General features: G+C 42.0%; 1 protein-coding gene across 5 annotated transcripts in view; it reads right to left on the reverse strand.

Moving 5' to 3' along the window:
• AKAP6 (A-kinase anchoring protein 6) overlaps window positions 1–19930 on the reverse strand; it is a 633025-nt gene that overhangs the window by 509712 nt on the left and 103383 nt on the right. For all 5 annotated transcript variants that reach the window (XM_051822153.3, XM_089309798.1, XM_051822154.3 and 2 more), the window contains exon 2: window positions 17352–17563. The gene's annotated coding sequence lies outside the window, so the exon portion shown is untranslated. The remainder of the gene's footprint in view (window positions 1–17351; window positions 17564–19930) is intronic.

Below are 19930 nucleotides of genomic sequence, written 5' to 3' on the forward strand. Positions count from 1 at the left end.
CACCCTCCAATGGTCGCCGCGGCCGGCGCGCTGTGGCCGGCGCACTGCGCTGATCCGATGGCAGGAGCCAGGTACTTATCCTGGTCTCCCATGGGGTGCAGGGCCCAAGCACTTGGGCCATCCTCCACTGCACTCCCTGGCCACAGCAGAGAGCTGGCCTGGAAGAGGGGCAACCAGGACAGAATCTGGCGCCCCAACTGGGACTAGAACCCAGTGTGCCGGCGCCGCAAGGCGGAGGATTAGCCTAGTGAGCCGCAGCGCCGCCCTTGAATCTGTTTTAAAGAAGTAAAAGCACACATTTTAAAATGTGTAACTTCCCTTGACAGCATTTTAAGTTTTAATTGTAAGTTTATTATTTGTTGGGCCCAAAAAATTTTTCTATGGAAATATTTCCCCAAATAGTATAAGAACAATGAAATTTGACACATAAATATTCAATTTGCTCAGCCATTTTGTGAAAAACTCTAGTCCAGGTCTTCTTTTCGAGCTTCATCCCATGTCCTTGCAACACCATTGTTCTCCTTACCTATGCTCTTATAGCCTGCTTGCACTTAAACTCAGGAGTGTCCTGTCTCCATCCATCTGGGACCTCCAGTCACTCCTCAAAGTTCAGGTCAAATTTGCCTCTTGTTTAGAACCTGAACCTGGAATGAATTACCTGCCTCCTCACCTACTTTTGCACAGCAGATTGCCCTTACTGGAACTAACTGGAAGCTTTTACAATTTCTCTGAATCCCTCACTATCTTGCTCAGCTACGTTTGTTCTGTATGATCCTGGTCACTGATCAATGCATGTTGAATTGAAGAGATGCTGCATGTAGGAAACTGCACAGAATCCCTTGGTCTTATAATCCACGGCTTGTCTGTACCTAGCTCCCAACACATCACAATTGGACACAGGCATCTGGGTGGATCATGAGACATTGCCCATGTCTTAGTTCATTTGCTGATCCTGTAACATAATAGCTTAGATTGAGAAACTTACTAAAATAAATGTGGGGCCAACATTGTGGTGCAACTGGTTAAGCCACTGCCTGTAACGCTGGCATTATATATTGTTCGAATCTTAGCTGCTCCACTTCTGACCCAGCTCCCTGCCAAAGTAACAGAGTGCTTGGGTCCCTGCATTCATGGGGGAGACCTAGAAGAAGCTCCTGGCTTTGGCCTGGCCCAATTCCGGTCACTGTGAAGCGAACCAGCAGATGAGAGATCTCTCTCTCTCTTTCCCCTCCCCCCAATACAGCCTTTCAAACAAATAAATAAATCTTCAAAAAAAGAGTTTTATTCTGCTCACAGTTCTGGAGATAGGGAAGTCCAAAATCGAAGGGGCACATCTGGTAAGGGCTTCCTTGCAAATGGATCTCTCTGCAGAGTCCCAAGGCAGTCAGTGGCACCACATAGCAAGAGGGGCACACACATGAGACAGAGCCAAACTGGATTTTGTAACAGACCCACATTCAAGATTATCCATTAATCCATTAAACCCTGAAAGTATTCATCTGTCAATGAAAGCAGAGCCCTCATGAATAATAAGAGTATATATATATATGAATATAATATATATATATATACATATACATACATACATACATACACTTATCTCCCAGCTGATCTCAACTAATAGTACCTCACATGGGCCGGTGCTGTGGCGCAGCGGGTTAATGCCCTGGCCTGGAGTGCCGGCATCCCATGTGTGTGCCAGTTCGAGGTCCGGCTGCTCCACTTCCTATCCAGCTCTCTGCTATGGCTGAGAAAACAGTAGAGATTGGCCCGAGTCCTTGGGTCCCTGCACCCACATGGGAGACCCGGAGGAAGCTCCTGGCTCCTGGCTTCAGTTCGGCGCAGCTCCAGCCATTGCGGCCAACTGGGGAGCGAACTACTGGACAGAAGACCTCTCTTTCTCTCTCTGCCTCTCCTCTGTGTAACTCTTACTTTCAAATAAAATAAATAAATCTTAAAAAATAATAGTACCTCACAATGAAATTTCAACCTGAGTTTTGGTGGGGAAATTTAACCATAGCACCTTGGGAAAGCAAGACTGATGGCAGGCTATATGAATAGCTTCCAGGCATCTGTGAGCAGCAGAAAGGACCCAAAACACTAAGTTGCACCTGTCCCCATTTCTGCACAGGGCCAGCTGTGAGCACCTTTGTGCCAGAATATATGGGGAATATGAGAACAGCCAGAGTTGCCATTGTCTGAGGTGCTTTCCACTGCTTGGGAAGACAAACTTTAACATGTGAAATGACTCAGAATATTCGAACAAGCAGTAAATCATGATGAAAATTATTATTGCATCAGGAATTCAGAGAACTAGAGGAATGAGCAAAGGCTTTTTTTAAGAAAAAAATTTATTTTTGCTTTTCTTGAAAGGCAGAGAGAGACAGAGGGACCGAGATGACAGAGAGACAGCGATATCAAACTCCCATCTACTCGTTCACTCCCAAAATGCCCACAACAGCCAGGGTTGGGCCAGGCCAAAGCCAGATGCCTGAAACATCTTCCGCGTCTCATGGGTGGGAGGGACCCAAGTATTTGGACCACCACCTGCTACCTCCCTGGATGGTCATTAGCAGGAAACTAGATCAGAACCAGTTACTTCAGTATAGGATGTTGGTGTCCCAAGCAGCATAGTAACTGCTGAGCCAAATGCTCAAACTTAGGAAAGAATTTAAAAAGGGTGTGAGGCTTGGGTGGGGTATAAAGCAGGGGCCAAGTTCATAGGCAGAGTTCTTGCTAGTCTGTCCAGTTCTTTAGTGTCAATGTGATCCTGTGACATGGTTGTCTCAGTCTGACTTAGCGAGGAAGCAGGCCAACTGTATTAGATGCTAGTATAAAACTTATTTGAGCATTCATAACCCACAAGCCTGGAACTGAAACAGCAATTCTCCTAAAACAAGGGCCAAGCAGGGAGGCTGGCCACCAGTTAGCCCCGATTTACATTATGAATAGCTCCAGTCCCACTGAATCTCCTGAGCACTTCCTCTATTCCAGGCCCAGTGCCAAGGGCTTGACACACATTGTTTCTAAGCCTCCCAATTCTTAACAAAGCAAACACTATGAAGAGAAGCACCCAGAAAGGTCAGGCAATTTCCCTGGGCTCAGAACTAGTCACCGTGGGACCGGGATTTGGACTCAGAAGATACAACTAACCTTGAGCCCAAACTCACCAGCATCCCACCTGCCTTCCTCACACGTCCAGTCCTCTTAATCCTCAAGAAGAAGAAAAGAAAAGGTGCTGTTTGCTTTTTTGTGATCATGACTGTGAATAAAAATGCCGGTGTTGTGGGTCAGATTTAAAAATGGGCTCCTGTCCAGTGAAATTAATTCACAAACAAGAGTCGTCGAGCTCACAGAAACACATTCTGTTGCAGAAGTCAGCAGTATGTGAGTCCCTGGAGTCAGGACATGCCGACTTTGGGAACTCTGATCAGATAAACTTTTATTTCAAAACTGAAAAAAAAAAAAAACAAAAAACAGCAAACCTAATGCATCTGGGGTAACAGATAATTTGTGCAATGCAGCCCTCATCCCTCTTTCCCTGCTCGCCACCAAAGTGCACTTGCCACACAGGATACTTGAGGCCACCCTAGACGCGAGTTTTCACAGAGCCGGACAAGGTTGATAGCAGCTTGGAAGATTATGAAGACAGCAGGGCCCTTCATGAGAGAATGTTTAACAATATCAGGTGCATAGTTTAGAAAAAGGGAGGCCAGGAGGAGAGGAAGCATGACCTAAATCTATCACACAATGTAAAAATCATATGGAGTGGCTCTAGCTCATTTTCACCAAAGCCCAAAGGCTAAGAAACAAGATAGGACTTGAGCGAGGGGACAGATGGAACAGAGGGCTGAGGATGACTCCCGGTCTCCACCGTGTGGGACAGGATTGAAGACAAGGCTTTATTTCAGACAGGGAGTTCATGAAAAGCTCCAGGTTTGCAATAGTAAGGAGATGAGATCATTTGAGGGATGTGGACACAGAAAGCAGGAGGAAATTTAAGTTCAAATCTTGGAAAAAATTACCAGGAGTTAGAAATCTAAAAGTGTGAGTCATAAGCACATGAGTACAGGAGAAGTCACTGACAAGTATAAATCATTCCGAGAAAGGAAGAGAATTAAAGATCTGTCCCTTCCCATCTGGGACCAGGCTCCTGGTTTCATGAAAGTCATTTCAGACTAAATAAAACATTAAACCGCTTACGTAGCATACATTACATATGTAGAACACTTGTGAACACATGACCAACAGTGTTCTTACTCTAAGAATTTTACAGAACAAAACATGAAATGTATTTGCTACAAATACACACAATTTAAGACTGTGGTTCCTTTATTAAATGTTTGTTATTGATACCCTCAAAAAACCAAAGAGAGTATATTTGCACATGCCAGATAAATTACAGAATTATTGCTTCAAAAACAGTTCCTGGAAAGAATAGTTATGTGAAAGATGGATTTTCTATCCTCCCCAAAAATGCCCCCCTTAAAAACCTTGTCAAAAACATACACTGATTTGCAGTCATGACACCAAGCCATGCTACCAGGAAGGCCTTCTCTTCCCAGGACTTCTCTTCTCTTGTAACTTTTTCATTTCTAATCTACATTTAGGTTTACTTGTTTGTTTGTTTATAATTTATTTATTTATTTGAGGGGCAGAGAGTGCAAGAGCTCCCATCTTGCATCTACTCGTTCGCTTCAAAAATGCCTGTAATGATAGGAAGTCGGGAAGCAGGGGCCAGGAACTGAATCCAAGTCTCACACATGGGTGGCTAGAATCCAACCTTGTGAGTCATCACTTTTGCACAGGGTCCACATTATCAGGAAGCCGGAATCAGGATCCAGAGCTGAGTATCAAATCCAGGTACTCTGATGTAGGGCTAGACATACTAACTGGCACCTTAACATCCACCTCTTCTTGTTCTTTTTATTATGGAAACATACAGATGTTTGTGACCGAGGGGGTACTGTGACGGTTACAGTAGCATGACCATTTACAGAGTGTCAAGCACATACCAGACATCATTATTCTCAGCAAGCTTGCAAGGCGGGTATTGCCATTTCTATTTTACAAGCAAGGAGATAAAAGCTCAGCAAAGTTGAGCAATTTTCCCAAAGTTACAATGTTGGTAGCAGAAAAGCACAAATCAATCCCAGATCTGTGTCTCAGGTTCTTTGCACTGCTTTTTCAGCTCATTTTAAGGACTGGCTTTCATCACTGGGTTTCAAAAATAACAGAGACTAACACTATCATAATAATAAATAAGTTACTGGGTTAAGCCACATGAACTATGTATAGTTCAACCTAATAAAAGCATATTCACTCATTTTATATGTCTAGGGCAATAATATGAATTTTCAAAGACATTCTACACTCAATACTCAGAGTAGAGCAGAACTCATCCAACTCATTAACAGCAGTTACATGTTGTAGCTAAAAAGATAGAGAACAAAATATTCACAAATTTGCAAGATAAGGAAACTCTGGAGGGAAAAATGTGAAAGACAGTAACTTGTAGCTTAATTGAAACCTTATGTGTTGAGTACAGGTTGACCACCAAGAGCACTGGGAAATACAAGCTAATGAAACACGCAAGTATGACAATAAATTGGCATATGTGTAAACACTCTTGTTTGAATGTTTGTATCCCTCCAAAAATTCTTACGTTGAAATTCTAACCCCCTAAGTGATAACAGAATTAGGAGGTACGGCCTTTGGGGAGTTATTAGGTCATAGTGGGACAGCCGTCATGAGTGGGATAGGATTAGTGCCCTTATAAGAGATCAAAGGGAGACCCTATAACATGTAAGGACAGAGCCAGAAGATCTCTTGTCCTGTCTTCCACATAAGGACACAGAGAGGAGGTGCCAGCTGTGATCCAGGAAGAAGACACTCACAAGACACTTAGTCTGTGGAGACCTCCCAGCCTCCAGAACTGTGAGAACTATATTTGTGTTGTTCCTAAGCAAACCAGTTTATGGCATTCTATTATAGCAGTCCAAACAGGCTAAGACAATAAATTGTTTCCATCAACATGAAGGCACAAAGTCAATTTAAAACATGTTATCAAACATCTTTTTGAAAACTAACAAGGCTGAACAACAGAAAGATATAGAAAGATATGGATAAGAAACACATAAAGTATTAGAGCTAACAGGAAACACAAGTCATTTAAATGCAACCCTTTTGTTTTATTGTGAAGGAAGCTCTGAAAGGCTCAAGAAGCGTATTTCAGCAGGTACCAAAACCCCGGTGCTTAACTCCCAGTCCAGGGCTCTCTGAAATAGGTTAACACCCTATTCAAACAGTGTGCCCTTGTGTATTGCAACTGGCTATGCCATGTACTGCAAATATAAGAAAATTTTCATGAGGCGTAATTTTTATCTTGTAACATAATTACGTTGTTAAAAGAAAATACATTAAATATGGTTTATAAAGTAACGCCATCGTGAGTTTAAGACTTAACAGCATTACATTTTCTTATTTGTCCTGCTGTTTGTGTGGTAGAGTCAGAACACTGCCTTCTCCCAGGATGTTTTTCTAATTGCTTTCAGATATTGTTTGCCTTTTTTTTTTTAAAGAGGAAGGCACTCTAAAAATAGGTTGCTGTCAAAATGGTTTGAAATTCAAGAGAAAAAAAAAAAAAAGCTCACACCTGCTCCCTGAGAAATAAATATTCAGTTTCAAATACATGACATTTAGAATATGCCTTTGGTACAAAATTAAGCTCTAGATACGCCCAGCTAAAAGGTATTTAGCCTCTGATTCAAAATAAACAGCAGAAACCAGCTATCTTAATTATTTCCTTCGTTTATGAGGCTGTATGTACTTCTGGCCAAACAACTCTACCACTGTGTTCCTGTGCTTTGCTCTATTTCTCATTAGAGCACTTCTAATAGCAACAGGGAATTAAATTAGCAACAGGCAAGGGCTGACTGGCATGGCTTATCTTTCTCCCTTATCTTGGTGCTTTCGTTGAAGATCTTTCAAATGCTGCTGATCCATTAGAGGTTTACAGCTAAGAGTTCATGGTTTAAAGAATAAGAACTTTTAGAGAAAGAGACAAGCACCAGTACAAGAATCAACTTATATTATACGAGGAGGAAACAAACAAGTAAAGTATGTAGTTTTTAGATGGTGATAAAGGTTATGGAGAAAAATAAAGCAAATTTAATAACATACGTGCTGGGCACAGTATAAGCATTTAAGATATCTTAAAGGGTTTGTCATTTGTTAATAAAATCTCTAAAAATGCTTTCCTTAGTTTCATGAATGGAGTTGAGGAGAAAGTACATTTTTTCTTGGGGGGGGGGGATAATATTCCATCTCATTTAGTATGTGAAATAGTAACAACTTCCATTTATCAAATCCCCAACTTTGTGCCAAAAACTTTCTATAAAATATTTTATCCTGTAAAATTAATATTCTCCCTACTTTATATTCAGAGAAAATAAAACTCTAAGGACCTCAAAGACAAAAGATCTAATCATTTTGTGGCAGCCCTTAGACTCCAAAATCTGGGTTCTGTTTTCCTTAGGTGTTTCAGTACTACGTCTCAGGAGATAGACTGAGTCTAGACAGGAAACATGGCACTGCCCCCATTCCCCACCACTACTCACATGCCCAGAGCCCATTACTCCATATACATATGTGCACACTGTAAGATGTTAGGATTCCAAAACCCAAAATGGAGGCTTCCCATTTGGTATAAGATATTCAAAACATTCACTTTAGGTTTGGTAACTTGATATTTTCCCCATCATTTGAGGTTCTTGGGTATTTCTGAAAAGGGACATTTTGTTTTCTACTCAAGCTGACAGCATTTAATTTACCTCGTCTTATTTGGGTATCTGAGCATACACTGCATTTAGAGAAAGATGATAAGAGTTAAGAAACAAGAGAAAAACATGTCAAAGATGATGATTTCTATTTTTTCTTAAAGCATAACTTTTAATAAGTTATGCAAAAATATGGGTTTATTTGCATTCATGAGAAGTAAACTAAATCCTGCTAACCACAGCAAAGTACAAAAGAAAAAAACTAAGTAAAAGCGTAAGCTGGTTATATTATCTTTTTCTTTGATCCTCTCTACCTCTCGATCTATCTATTCCTTTTGAGTTAAAATGTAAACGTTTAAAAATCCTGTTAATGATTTATTATGAAATTAGTCTAAATCATACCATCTTTTTTTTTTTTTAAGATTTATTTATTTGAAAGTCAGAGTTAGAGGGAGCAAGGGAGAGAGGGAGGGGGAAAGGGAGAGAGAGAGAGAGAGAATATCTTTCATCTACTGTTTCACTCCCCAAATGGCTATATCAGCCAAAACTGAGTTGGTCTGAAGCCAGGAGCTTCTTCTGGGTCTCCAGTGTGGATACAGAGCCCATGGACTTTGGCCTCTCTCCACTGCTTTTCCTGTCACATTAGCAGGGAGCCGGATCGGAAGTAGAGCAGCCAGGACTCAAACTGGTGCTGTCACTGCACAGGCCCCATAAACCATACCCTTAATTCATCAGTGTGAGTCTTTATTAGTTCTCAGGCAATCACAGCTGATTTTTCTGGCTGGTTTTTTTTTCTTTGTTTTCATATCTGTCCCTTTTTCTTGGAGGAGCTGCCCTTTTGAGGCAGGTGTTTGCTAGAGTCTTCTAGAAACTACACAACATTCCTAGACAAGGCTGCATCCTCCTGGCTTCTTGCTGTTGTGCTCACCCCCTTATTACCACTCCCCTCCCCTTATTTTTGTGTGTTATTAATTTAAAATGGAATGTAGCAATAACACTTAGGAACATTTTTTAAAAACTACACTGCATACCTGTTTTCACTTTTGCATATAATAATCTGCCACATATGGCCCTGCTGCTTCAGTTATTTCCAGCTGATTCCCCACATAGATTTCCAGCAAGAGTAAATAGCATGAATTTTAAAGGGTCATTCCCTTTTAGTTCACACAAATATGGAAAAGCAGATTAAACATAGGGTGGTATTTGAATAAACTATTAAAAGCTAAATCCAAGTGGATTACTGCACAAGGGCCATATCTGAGAGACTGGTCTTAAATCGGCTGTGTTTTTGGTAACAACAGAGGCCTGGGGCACTACTGGTGAAGAGGCCTGTGGGGCTTCAGGACTGTCCCAGAAGGTAAGAGTGGCTGGAGACTGGGTGGGACAGAAACAAACTGTGAGCAATAAGGACTGAGAAACCCGAGAGTGGCAAGCAAAGGGAGTGACTTATTAGAAAAGCATTTCGATCAAGACATTTAACGAGGATGGAAGATGAGAGGGCAATGGCAGAGGCGCTGGTGCTCCACCTCAGGGCATGTCCAGAGCAAGCAGAGAGCTGATCAGGATCATCTACACAGAGCCCAGACAGCACAGTGCTAACTCTGACCAGCTCGCCAAGTACCACACACGTCCTTGCCTTCAGTTCTCTTTGTCAAATGCTAGTGCCTTTAGCTTAGCACATGGGAGACATCTGACATATTTGTTGATTGTTGACAATTAGTGAAATTATCTGAAATAGCTGGTTTTAAAGTTGGTACGATAGTGGCCCTGATGAGCATCAGAACTTCTAAGGATTACGGTACAAGGCCATGAGGCTTGATCTTTGGAGAAGATTCTACAATTGAGGCTTACAAGAGGTAACAAGAGTACCTCATGGATTTGTCAGGTCCTGGATTATTCACACAGTCAGAAAAACACACACACACACACACAAAACAAACAAACAAAAAAAACCTTACTTTTTTCTTGTGCTGCAAGTGCTTTCATTCATATTAATTTTCCAACAATTCTTCAAATCTATAGATTAACACAGCCATTTCTCACTGTTACAAAATGGGTAGAAATGTTTTAACTATCAAAAAAAAAAGAAATGTTTTAAATATCAAAAGGTCCATGAGTCTGTCAACATCTCATTATTATAAACAATCATGGTGAATCTGGACTCCAGAAATTAACACGGCTAGAACTGCCTTGCTGGAAAAGTGTTCATTATGAATATGGACTGTAATTCCTTTTCTAATTAAAAAAGTGAACTCTTCCTGCAGTAATATAATCCCAAATTATAGGCCCCCAGCCTCCTGGAGGGAGAAAACAAAAAGTACAGTTAAAAAAAAAAAAAAGTGTCCAGAAAGCATAACTATATTGTGTAATTTAAATGAGTTAAGCAAAGGTGACAAAAATAACTAAGTGGTAAACAAAGGGCAGAATTAATATAAAAATTGAACCAATAGGATTTCTAATTAGCTTGCTTTGCACAGAAGATTTGATTTCTCCCCTGAAAGCAATGATAATGACAAATAAACCTGACCTACCAAACATCTTCAGGTATAATGTAATATGTCCCCCAATGCCTATAAAATAAATGCCACTGAATTATTGTGCCAGCTGCTGAGTTCACGCACAGGGGCTTTGCTCTAGGTTGTTCTGACAACAATGGTCCCTCAGTTTTTAAAACTCAATTCTTTCTATTTGAATTGTTCCAGAGATGAAGAAAGGAGTTTCAAATACAAACATCTACAGGGCTCAGGAAGTCCCAGTTGGGATACCAAAAGCACTACACAGGACTGCATACTTAACAGAGTCCAGTGTAAAAGAAAAACATGAAGCCCCTTAACCAAAAATTATTAAGAAATTCAAAAATGTTCACAGCAAGGACTGGCATGTGGTGCAGTAGTTAATCCTCTGCCTGTGGCACCGGCAACCCATATGGGCACTGGTTCGAGTCTCAGCTGCTCCTCTTCTGATCCAGCACTCTGCTGTGGCCTGGGAAAGAAGTAGAAGATGACCCAGGTGCCTGGGCCCCTGCACCCTCATGGGAGACCCAGAAGAAGCTCCTGGCTCCAGGCTTCAAATTGGCCCAGCTCTGGCCGTTGAAGCCATTTGGGGAGTGAACCAGCAGATGGAAGACCTGTCTCTCCCTCTCACTGTCTGTAACTCTGCCTGTCAAATAAATAAATAGAATCTTTTAAAAAACAAAGAAAGAAAAATGGTGACAACAGAGCATTAAAACAAGTGTGGAACCTTCTTAATGCAGGGCCACATGCCGTGGCACAGATGCCTGGGCCGCAGAGCCTGCCCTGGAGCCATTTAAAGCAAGATACAGGACAGTTTCAACTCAAATATTTGCCACTTTGAGACTCTGTTCTAAGAGTTCCAGAATCTCTCCTTAGTTCCCTTGTGACTCAAAGCACACACTTATAAAATAGCTAAAGAGATTGGAACATGTCCTGTGCAAGGCTGAGAAGCAGACAAAAACATGACTGATGGCTTGCAAGGGGAACAATGTCATTCCCTTATTCTCATCAAGCCTTAAAACCAAGTTGAGTATGCAGATACTTACAAGTACAAGTACGTGCTTCAGAAGAAGAAATCTTAGGCCTCATTTAATCAAAATATCTGTAAGTTGTTGTTATAGTCAAAGTCCTCTGAAAAGGTGATATTTTGCTCAAACGCCTTCTCATTCATGGCACGTCTACAGTGGTCATCATGTACAATTGCTCAGAGGTGGACATTTATTGCAGAGGTTATACCACTTGGGATGCCTGCATCCCAAATACGAGTACCTGGTTTGAGACCCTGCTCCTCTACTTCTGATCCAGCTTCCTGCTAATGCACACCCTGGGAGGCAGCATGTGATGGCTCAGGGACTTGGGTCCCTACCACTGACATGGGAGACTTGGATTGAGTTCCACACAGGCTTCAGCCTGGCCCAGCCCTGAGTATTGTTGCATTTGGGGAGTGAACCAGAAGACTGCAAGACCTCTCAGGCTGTCTCTCTCTGCCTTTCAAGCAAAGTGAAAAATAAATAAAAGCTTTATTGAAAAGGAATACTCCAGGCCGGCACCGTGGCGCACTGGGTTAATCCTCCGCCTGCGGCACCGGCATCCCACATGGGTGCCAGTTCTAGTCCCAGCTGCTCCTCTTGCAGTCCAGCTCTCTGCTATGGCCTGGGAAGGCAGTGGAGGATGGCCTAAGTGTTTGGGTCCCTGCACCCGCATGGGAGACCAGGAAGAGGCACCTGGCTCCTGGCTTCAGATCGTCGCAACTCCGGCCATTGCGGTCATTTGGGGAGTGAACCAGCGGATGGAAGACCTTTCTCTCTCTCTGCCTCTTTCACTGTCTGTAACTCTACCTGTCAAATAAATAAAATCTTTTTTTTTTTTTTTTTTTTTTTTTTTTTTTTTTTTTTTTTTTTGACAGGCAGAGTGGACAGTGAGAGAGAGAGACAGAGAGAGAAAGGTCTTCCTTTGCCGTTGGTTCACCCTCCAATGGCCGCCGCTGCAGCCGGCGCACCGCGCTGATCCTGGCAGGAGCCAGGAGCCAGGTGCTTTTCCTGGTCTCCCATGGGGTGCAGGGCCCAAGCACCTGGGCCATCCTCCACTGCACTCCCTGGCCATAGCAGAGAGCTGGCCTGGAAGAGGGGCAACCGGGACAGAATCCGGCGCCCCAACCGGGACTAGAACCCGGTGTGCCGGCGCCGCAAGGTGGAGGATTAGCCTATTGAGCCACGGCGCCGGCTAAAATCTTTAAAAAATAAAAATAAAAAAAGGAATACTCAGTCTGCAAGTGATTGTTTTTTTCTGCTTGAACATACCAAACTAGACACATGTTATGCAAACATGAATTTGTGCCTAAAAATTTGTATGAAAATACAATTATAGTTGTAAATACATTAATACGACTGCTTGCAGAAATGCCTCCTATTTCAAGTGATGTTTGTAAGGCACACTAAGGCAACAGACAAGGCTGGGGGTAACTGGTGCACTGCCATCTCTGTGGAACATGCCTCCACAATGTGTGAACCAGAATGCTCAATCTCTGGACAGTTTTTAAAGGTGATAACTATCTCTGATAAAAATAAAAAAAAAAATCCTCTCCTTAGCTGATTTGTCACACATACTTCATATCTCCACATGTCAGTTTTGTCGACTGATGTAGGTGCTTAATTATTGATTGTATATCTCATACTAGTTTATACTAAAAACATGCTAATTACCATACTTGCCTTGACCATACCTAGCAAGATTCTAATCCAAATATAAGCAGGAAAAAGCTATTACTCCATTTATAAACCACATATAAGAGTACTTTAAGAAGTCCATGGAAGATAAAATTCAAAAATAAATTTATTTCAGTGCAAAATCTTTTTACATCTATGCCTTATTTTTTCATAATTCACATTTTCCATGACATGAAATATAAGTAAGTTGAAATAGTGTTGCAGTATCAGAGGGAATAAATTATTCTACTAAAAATTTACTAGTTTATTATGGCATCTCCCTCTAGGAAGCAGTAGGGAAGAGATTTGGGTCAGTCTTGTTCAGTGCTATCTATGTTCCCTGACAATGCCTGGCACATAGAAGACACTCAGCAACTATTTCTTGAATTGAATTAGATCCACAAGATCAAAACAAATGGCTCCTCACTGGTTCTAGAACTGGAAATAGAAGGAAATCAGAGACCATGTAGCAGGACCACCAACTTCGCCAAATTCCACTGGCTATTTTATCCCCAGTTGGAACATAACTCCTTCAGTCACCACACCTTGAGGGTGTGTTGCTTTCTGATCAGTCTGTCAGTCTGATCAGTCTGTCGTTGCTGTACCTTATACAGACAGAAGCTCTTGCCTCCTTGGAACAATCTAGGACAAAGGTTAACTTCTTCCCAGAACCTGGAACAGACTAATGAGCCCTGTGGAATAATGTTTCTAAGTATTCAGCCTACTGGAATCAATATCAGTGTGCTGTCAGTGTATCCATTAGCCCCACACTCAAACAAAGAGCAGCCCTTGGTGCCCAGTAATGACACTGGGCGTGGACAGCTGGGGATAGGCAAGACGATGCAGAGCTGACTGTATCAGCTCTCCTCAGACACAGAGCTTTCAGGATATTGCACAAGACTGCCATTCTTGTACTTTGTCAGAGACAGACAGCTTTTGGTATCAGCCACTGATACATTCAGCAAAATACACCCTGTTTTTATCTTCCGGATCCAAGAGATGGATTCAGATTACACTTCAGGGCTGTGAGAGAAGTTTTTGTTCCTATTCCTTGCCTGAGAGGGAATGTAAATGTCTTCAAGTTGGGAGAATACTACATATTTGGCAGATAAGACCAGTACGACAACTTGAATCATTACTGACTCAGGTAAGACCTGCATTAAGCGCAGCTCCATCGTGCCCATGCTCATTCGTGTAGCACTTGCCATATGCAGATCCTCTAGAAAAACAAGCCAAGGAAGGGTAATGGTAAAATGTCCAAGGATCGATTCTTCAACTCTTAACTCTCAGGTATCAGAGTAAATTTTCACATCTGACCAAAAAGAATATGCTCATCTTTACAGTAAAACTGATTTTAGTATTGTAAATGAGACTTTGTCCTACATGAGCAATTTGATTTTCCGGCAGGCATGAGAAGAGTCAGGTGAGTGTGATGGGGAATAGACGGCTGATCTCTCGGGTATATACAGCTAAGGTGTCATAAAACAGAAATGCCTGTGAGTAGGAACATGTGCTTCGCAGCCTGGTCACATTGATTTGGAACCCCAACCCAATCACTTATAGCAAAGTTTGTTAACCTAGCTAAGGATTGGCTCCCACAAAATATGAATAAATAACACATAATCTTACAGAGTGAAACTGTCATCATGATTTATGTCATTATATGGCTAAATAAAGTTATACAAAGCTTGGTATTGTGCCTACAACATAATAAAAACTGAATGATTGCTGTAGTTGTTTTAATGATTATTTTTTATCATTCTCACCATGTCCTAGTTACCTGCAAAGAATCAACTTCTTTAAGACTTTGTAATTCAATAATGAGAGCCATAGCCAAAAGGAATGAACAAAAAGGTTAACTTTGTGTGAAGATTCCAGGGTCTAAACGTGGCCACACAGTAAACATGGTCTTGATGATCTATCAGTCATTACTGTGAAACAAAATTTTTTAAATTCTAAAAGTTTCAGTGAGGCACTAACAAATACAGTCATAGATTAATCTCTCCCTTCCCCTACAAACACCACACACACATACACACAAAATCCACCCCTTGGGGATATATTAAAACTAAGGCAACTGAAATAGCCTTAACCAGTAATTAAGACACACAGCTAATCAGAAAGCAGCACAGGCTGTGGCCCTCTGAGAAGGAACGAAGCACCAGGATGACGCTCCCATTACCAGGGCTTTGTTCTCCAAGAGCAAAAAGGGCACAAGAACAGAAAGTTGGGGGACTACAACAATTGCATTTGGAACATTTGCTGGAAGGTGGAGGCAGAGGGAGAAGCCCTAGGCTTGTCTGTACCGGTGGATGCTGCGCTCGGTAACTGCGTCAGCCTACACCCACCAGCGCCCTTCCCCACCCTCAAAGCATGACTCCACTTTTTCTAATGCTGCCCTTAAGGAATCTGGCCTCTGCGACTTCCAGTAATTGTACAGATCACCCATGATGAAGCAGCTTAGGGAACGGTAAGACAAAAGAGACAAGAATTAAGCAAACAGAAAACTCATTTAAATGCTGTCTTCAGTTGTCTCACTCCTGGCAAATCATGTTACCAAACAAGTCTTGTTTTGTTGCTTTTCCTTGGAAGTAACACTTTAAAAGAATCCTACCAGGCACTGATTTATAATCCGGCCACTAGATGCAATTTCCCTTCCCCCATCACCATCTAGCACTCCTCCCTGCCACCTTAGAGCTGCAGACTGAGCTGTGCTCACACCCAGCAGTCCCAGCAGAGCTTTCTGCTCACATTGTACGACATTAAAGAGCAGGCAGCAAACAATTCATGGTCCTAAGCGCTTGTGATAACACCAGGCTGAGCCGACCTCTCCCAACCCATGCAGCTGCATGTCAGCCACATAAGCTTAAGGGACTGAGAGGAGCATGTGGTAGAAACAAAGTAATTAAAAAACCCAAGGTCTTTCATTCCGGCTAGTGCCTGACGGAACCAATATGCTCAACTCTGGGAAAAAAAAAAAAAAAAAAAGACAATCAAGCTGGCTAGAGGTCTTGCTTCTCCCGTTTCCTGTGATACATCTTATTTAGGTTCGATGAATAGCCTAGAAGGAGATGGTCTCTGGGGTTGCCATTCTTCCCTGTAGGACTTTACCAATAAAAATTATCAACTCCACAGCGCTGAGCCACAAGACCACTCCCTGATCCTAAGTGGACATATTGATCAATCGGACTGACATGTGCCTCCCTCCTTTCTCTCTCCTTGTAGCAATAAACTGCACCAGGGAAATTCACTTTATTTTCCATAAAAAAGACAACACACTGCTCCTTATCGGACACTGTCAGGTTATATATATATATATATATATATATATATATATATATATGTATTACATATATATTATAAATATATATATATATATTTTTTTTAAGGAACAAATAGTAATGATGTAGATGCCAGAAGACAGAGCTTAGAGTTGAAATGAAAACGACAGAGTTTCAGAATTGAGTTGAGGCTAAAACTGAGTCCAGAGATCTATAATCCCTACAAGCATTGAGGATCCTGATATTTATGCATCACACCAGATTTTAGGTAAAGTTAAGCAAGAGATGGCAACACCAATGCCACTTCCAGAGGCTGTCTCCAAGGCTCATCCTTGACTGCGACTGCCGCAGAGACTTGTGCCTTTCTCAGTTACAAGTCAGCCTGCAAACAACTCCAGCTATTTTAGAGACTGGCTCGAGATGGGAAAATAGCGTGGCAGTGTTTCAATTAACTATGAAGGACACAGGCTAAAGAACTACTGTCTAAATTTAAGGCTCAATTCATTTCATTTGGTTTAGGTCTTAATGTTTTTAATCAATTCTCTCTTGAACGTCCAAGAGATCCCCTTTCACATCAGGGTTATGTCAAATGCTTATTCAGCATTCATTTCCTGCCATGAAGAGACTGAAACCCAACCAAGGAAAACACTGAATTTCACAGTGCAAATCATCAAATATTTCATAAATCACAAGAACAAACAGGGGACCAATTAGCTCTGCTCCATAAAAAAGAAAAACATATCTTTACAATGTTTAAATATTGTAAACTACTCATTTCAGACCTTAACTGGGGGTTTTATGAGAGAAAATTGTTGTATTTATGAACAATTCCATGAGAACACTAAAAATAACAGACTGAGACGGAGCAAAAATAATTCTAGGTATTTGGATTCCCGTACGACTCTTACAGGCCTTTGTCTTAACCCAGCAGCCTGAAAAACAGATTTAGGTAAAACAGCCCTTCTTTCCTCAGTCCATTTTAAGCACACAAACATCCCCCCATCTCCACCTTAGCAGACACCGACTAACCAACAAAACAGCCAGGCAATTAAGGCCCAGACATGTAACACTCACCATCTCCTGCTCCCACCGTCTTCTTTTGATGTTTACTGCACATCTGTAGGATGCAATACTAGGAGATGCCTTGTTTGACCTGCTGCATGATGCTGTGACATCAGTTCAGATGATGCAGCTCATTATGGGAAAGACTGCTGTTGCTATGGCAACTGGGATGTGCTAGGAATCCTTGCTGCATTTCCAGTGGAGCTTGAGACAATACGGAAGCCCTGTAAGAAACAGACGACATGCAAAATTTAGACCAGAGAGAGAGAGGATTCCTCATTGGATTAAAATCTATAGATTTAAAAGGGATTTCCTGAAATCACTTTGGAAAAAATTAAAATTACCTCCTCCTTGTTATACATTTAGGAAAAAAGGTGGTAGGGGAATACATTTAATATGAAACAAAAACTCAGACACAGTGCTTCCCTGGTAGGCAGTGTGACCACTTTTTCCTCTCCAGACACTGCAACACCTTTTTAAAAGTTATTAAAAAGAGTTTTTACTCATCTCTCAATGAATAAAAGAACAAAGCAGGGAATAAGAAAATAATTTGAAATGGATTATAAAGAACTGACAAAGTAACTGTAAGTCTAAAGTAAACAGGCTTTGATTCTTAAAAAATGGGCACTCAGCCAATGAAGTCTGCCTGGATCAGTCCCTCTAATGGACACCAACCCACAGAACCTTCTCATACAGAGTAATTTCGGGTCACACCTGATCACTGAACTGCAGTGGACTGTTTGGAATGGAGGGGCACACAGTATTCCACCCTCAACTTCTAGGGACCCTTCCCATTCATGGGCAAAATGCGAGAGTCTTTTCTGGGGCAAACCCTAGTGGCTGGAACAAGTGTCAGACCCGCCAGAAACTTCCTAAGTCATTGGCATTCCAAACATTGGGGTCTGTTTTCTTCTCCTCAGGGCAATTATACGGCCTACCACACAGGAGGAGATTACTCACACCCCTCCCCCAGTGAAAGCTGGAACTGTGTGAAAAGCCACATTTAAACAAGACACAGTGAGGTATTTCCCCAGTTGGTAAAAGAAAAACAAATCTAAAGTAATCACTTCTTTCCAGTCCTGAGCCGAAACAAACATCACGTGGTGAGAACCGGGTGGGGAAGGAGACGTGGACGGAGCAGCCCATCTCTTGCATATTTAATACTTGCAGACCATTGATAAGACACAGACTCAAGCTGACCTACATCCACTCTAGTTTTACAACTCTGTGCAAGAACAACATTCTAAAAGCCCAAAATATAATGAGACGATTATGTTGTCCCCTCCTACTTGACATTTTAAATGACACTGTTAACTGACAGCAAGGGGCGTGGGCAATGAGTGGCAGAAGGAATTCAGACCCTGTCTTTGTAAATAGGGGCTGATAAAATGTCTGAGAGGTGCCAAGATCCTAGCAGGGTGTACCATCAGCCACACACAGAGCAGCAGTGTTCCGGAGGGGAAGCTTTACATAATAAGAAATCAGAAACCAAAAGAAAGGTGAAGCTGCCTGCCCAGGTCATCCATGGGCTGCACAGCAGGGACAGAGCCTGACTCTTCTCTGCATCTTAGCCTTAGACCACATACCACGCACACTGAGGAAGGCAATAGGCAGCTACTCCAGCACAAAGAGCACTTATCTGGGATTCAGCAAACACAAATATGAATGCCAATTCCTCCCAGACATCTGTGTGACATCAGGCCAATCAATCAGACTAACCTCTCTGGGCCTCAAGTTTTTATCTGCAGAGATGATGGGTTGAGCTAATAATCACGGTTTTCAGATTTTTTTTTGGTAGAATGTTTTTCTTTTAAAATTTTTATTTACTGATTTATTTGAAAGTTTTTGGGGGAGGGAGAGGGGAAGAGGGGTAGAGAGAGACAACTTCCATGCACTGGTTGACTCCCCGGAATGACTATAATAGCCAGGGTTGGGCCAAGCCAAAGCCTATAGCCAGGAACTCCATCATGGGGGGCAGAAGTCCAAGCACTTGGGCCATAATCCACTGCCTTTCCAGGCACACTAGCAGGAAGCTAGAACAAAAGCAGAACAGGTGGGACTTGAATCAGCACTCCAAACTGAGATGCCAGCACCACAACACTGGGACTCATTTTTTTTTTTTTTTTTTAATGAAAATTGGCTTGGTTGAGGGAGATAAGAAACCTAGAGCCAAGACTGATGGCCTCTCCTTATCTACTACATCCAACTTTGTCTGTTATGAGCGGACCCCTGGAAGTTATCTCTTAAAAACTCTTCAGTCTCTACCAAACATACCAGGGGATTCCAAGTCAATCCCATCAAGGTGGCATGTACCAATGCCATCTCACTAGTCCCAGTGATCAATTTCTGTTCACAATTGATCATAATGATAGGACTAAGAACCAAAGGGATCACATAAACAAAAATAGTGTCTGCAAATACTAGCTGATAGAATAAAAAGGGGAGAGAATGATCCAACATGGGAAGTGCAGACCCATAGATTGGCAGATGTCCTAAACAGCACTCTGGCCTCAGAATCAGCCCTTAAGGCATGCAGATCTGGCTGAAAATCCCATGAGACTATTTCAGGCATGGAAAGCCAAGACACTCTG

The sequence above is a fragment of the Oryctolagus cuniculus genome, chromosome 12 (assembly GCF_051225735.1).
Source record: "Oryctolagus cuniculus isolate XC-2025 breed Fujian yellow rabbit chromosome 12, ASM5122573v1, whole genome shotgun sequence".
NCBI lineage: Eukaryota > Metazoa > Chordata > Mammalia > Lagomorpha > Leporidae > Oryctolagus > Oryctolagus cuniculus.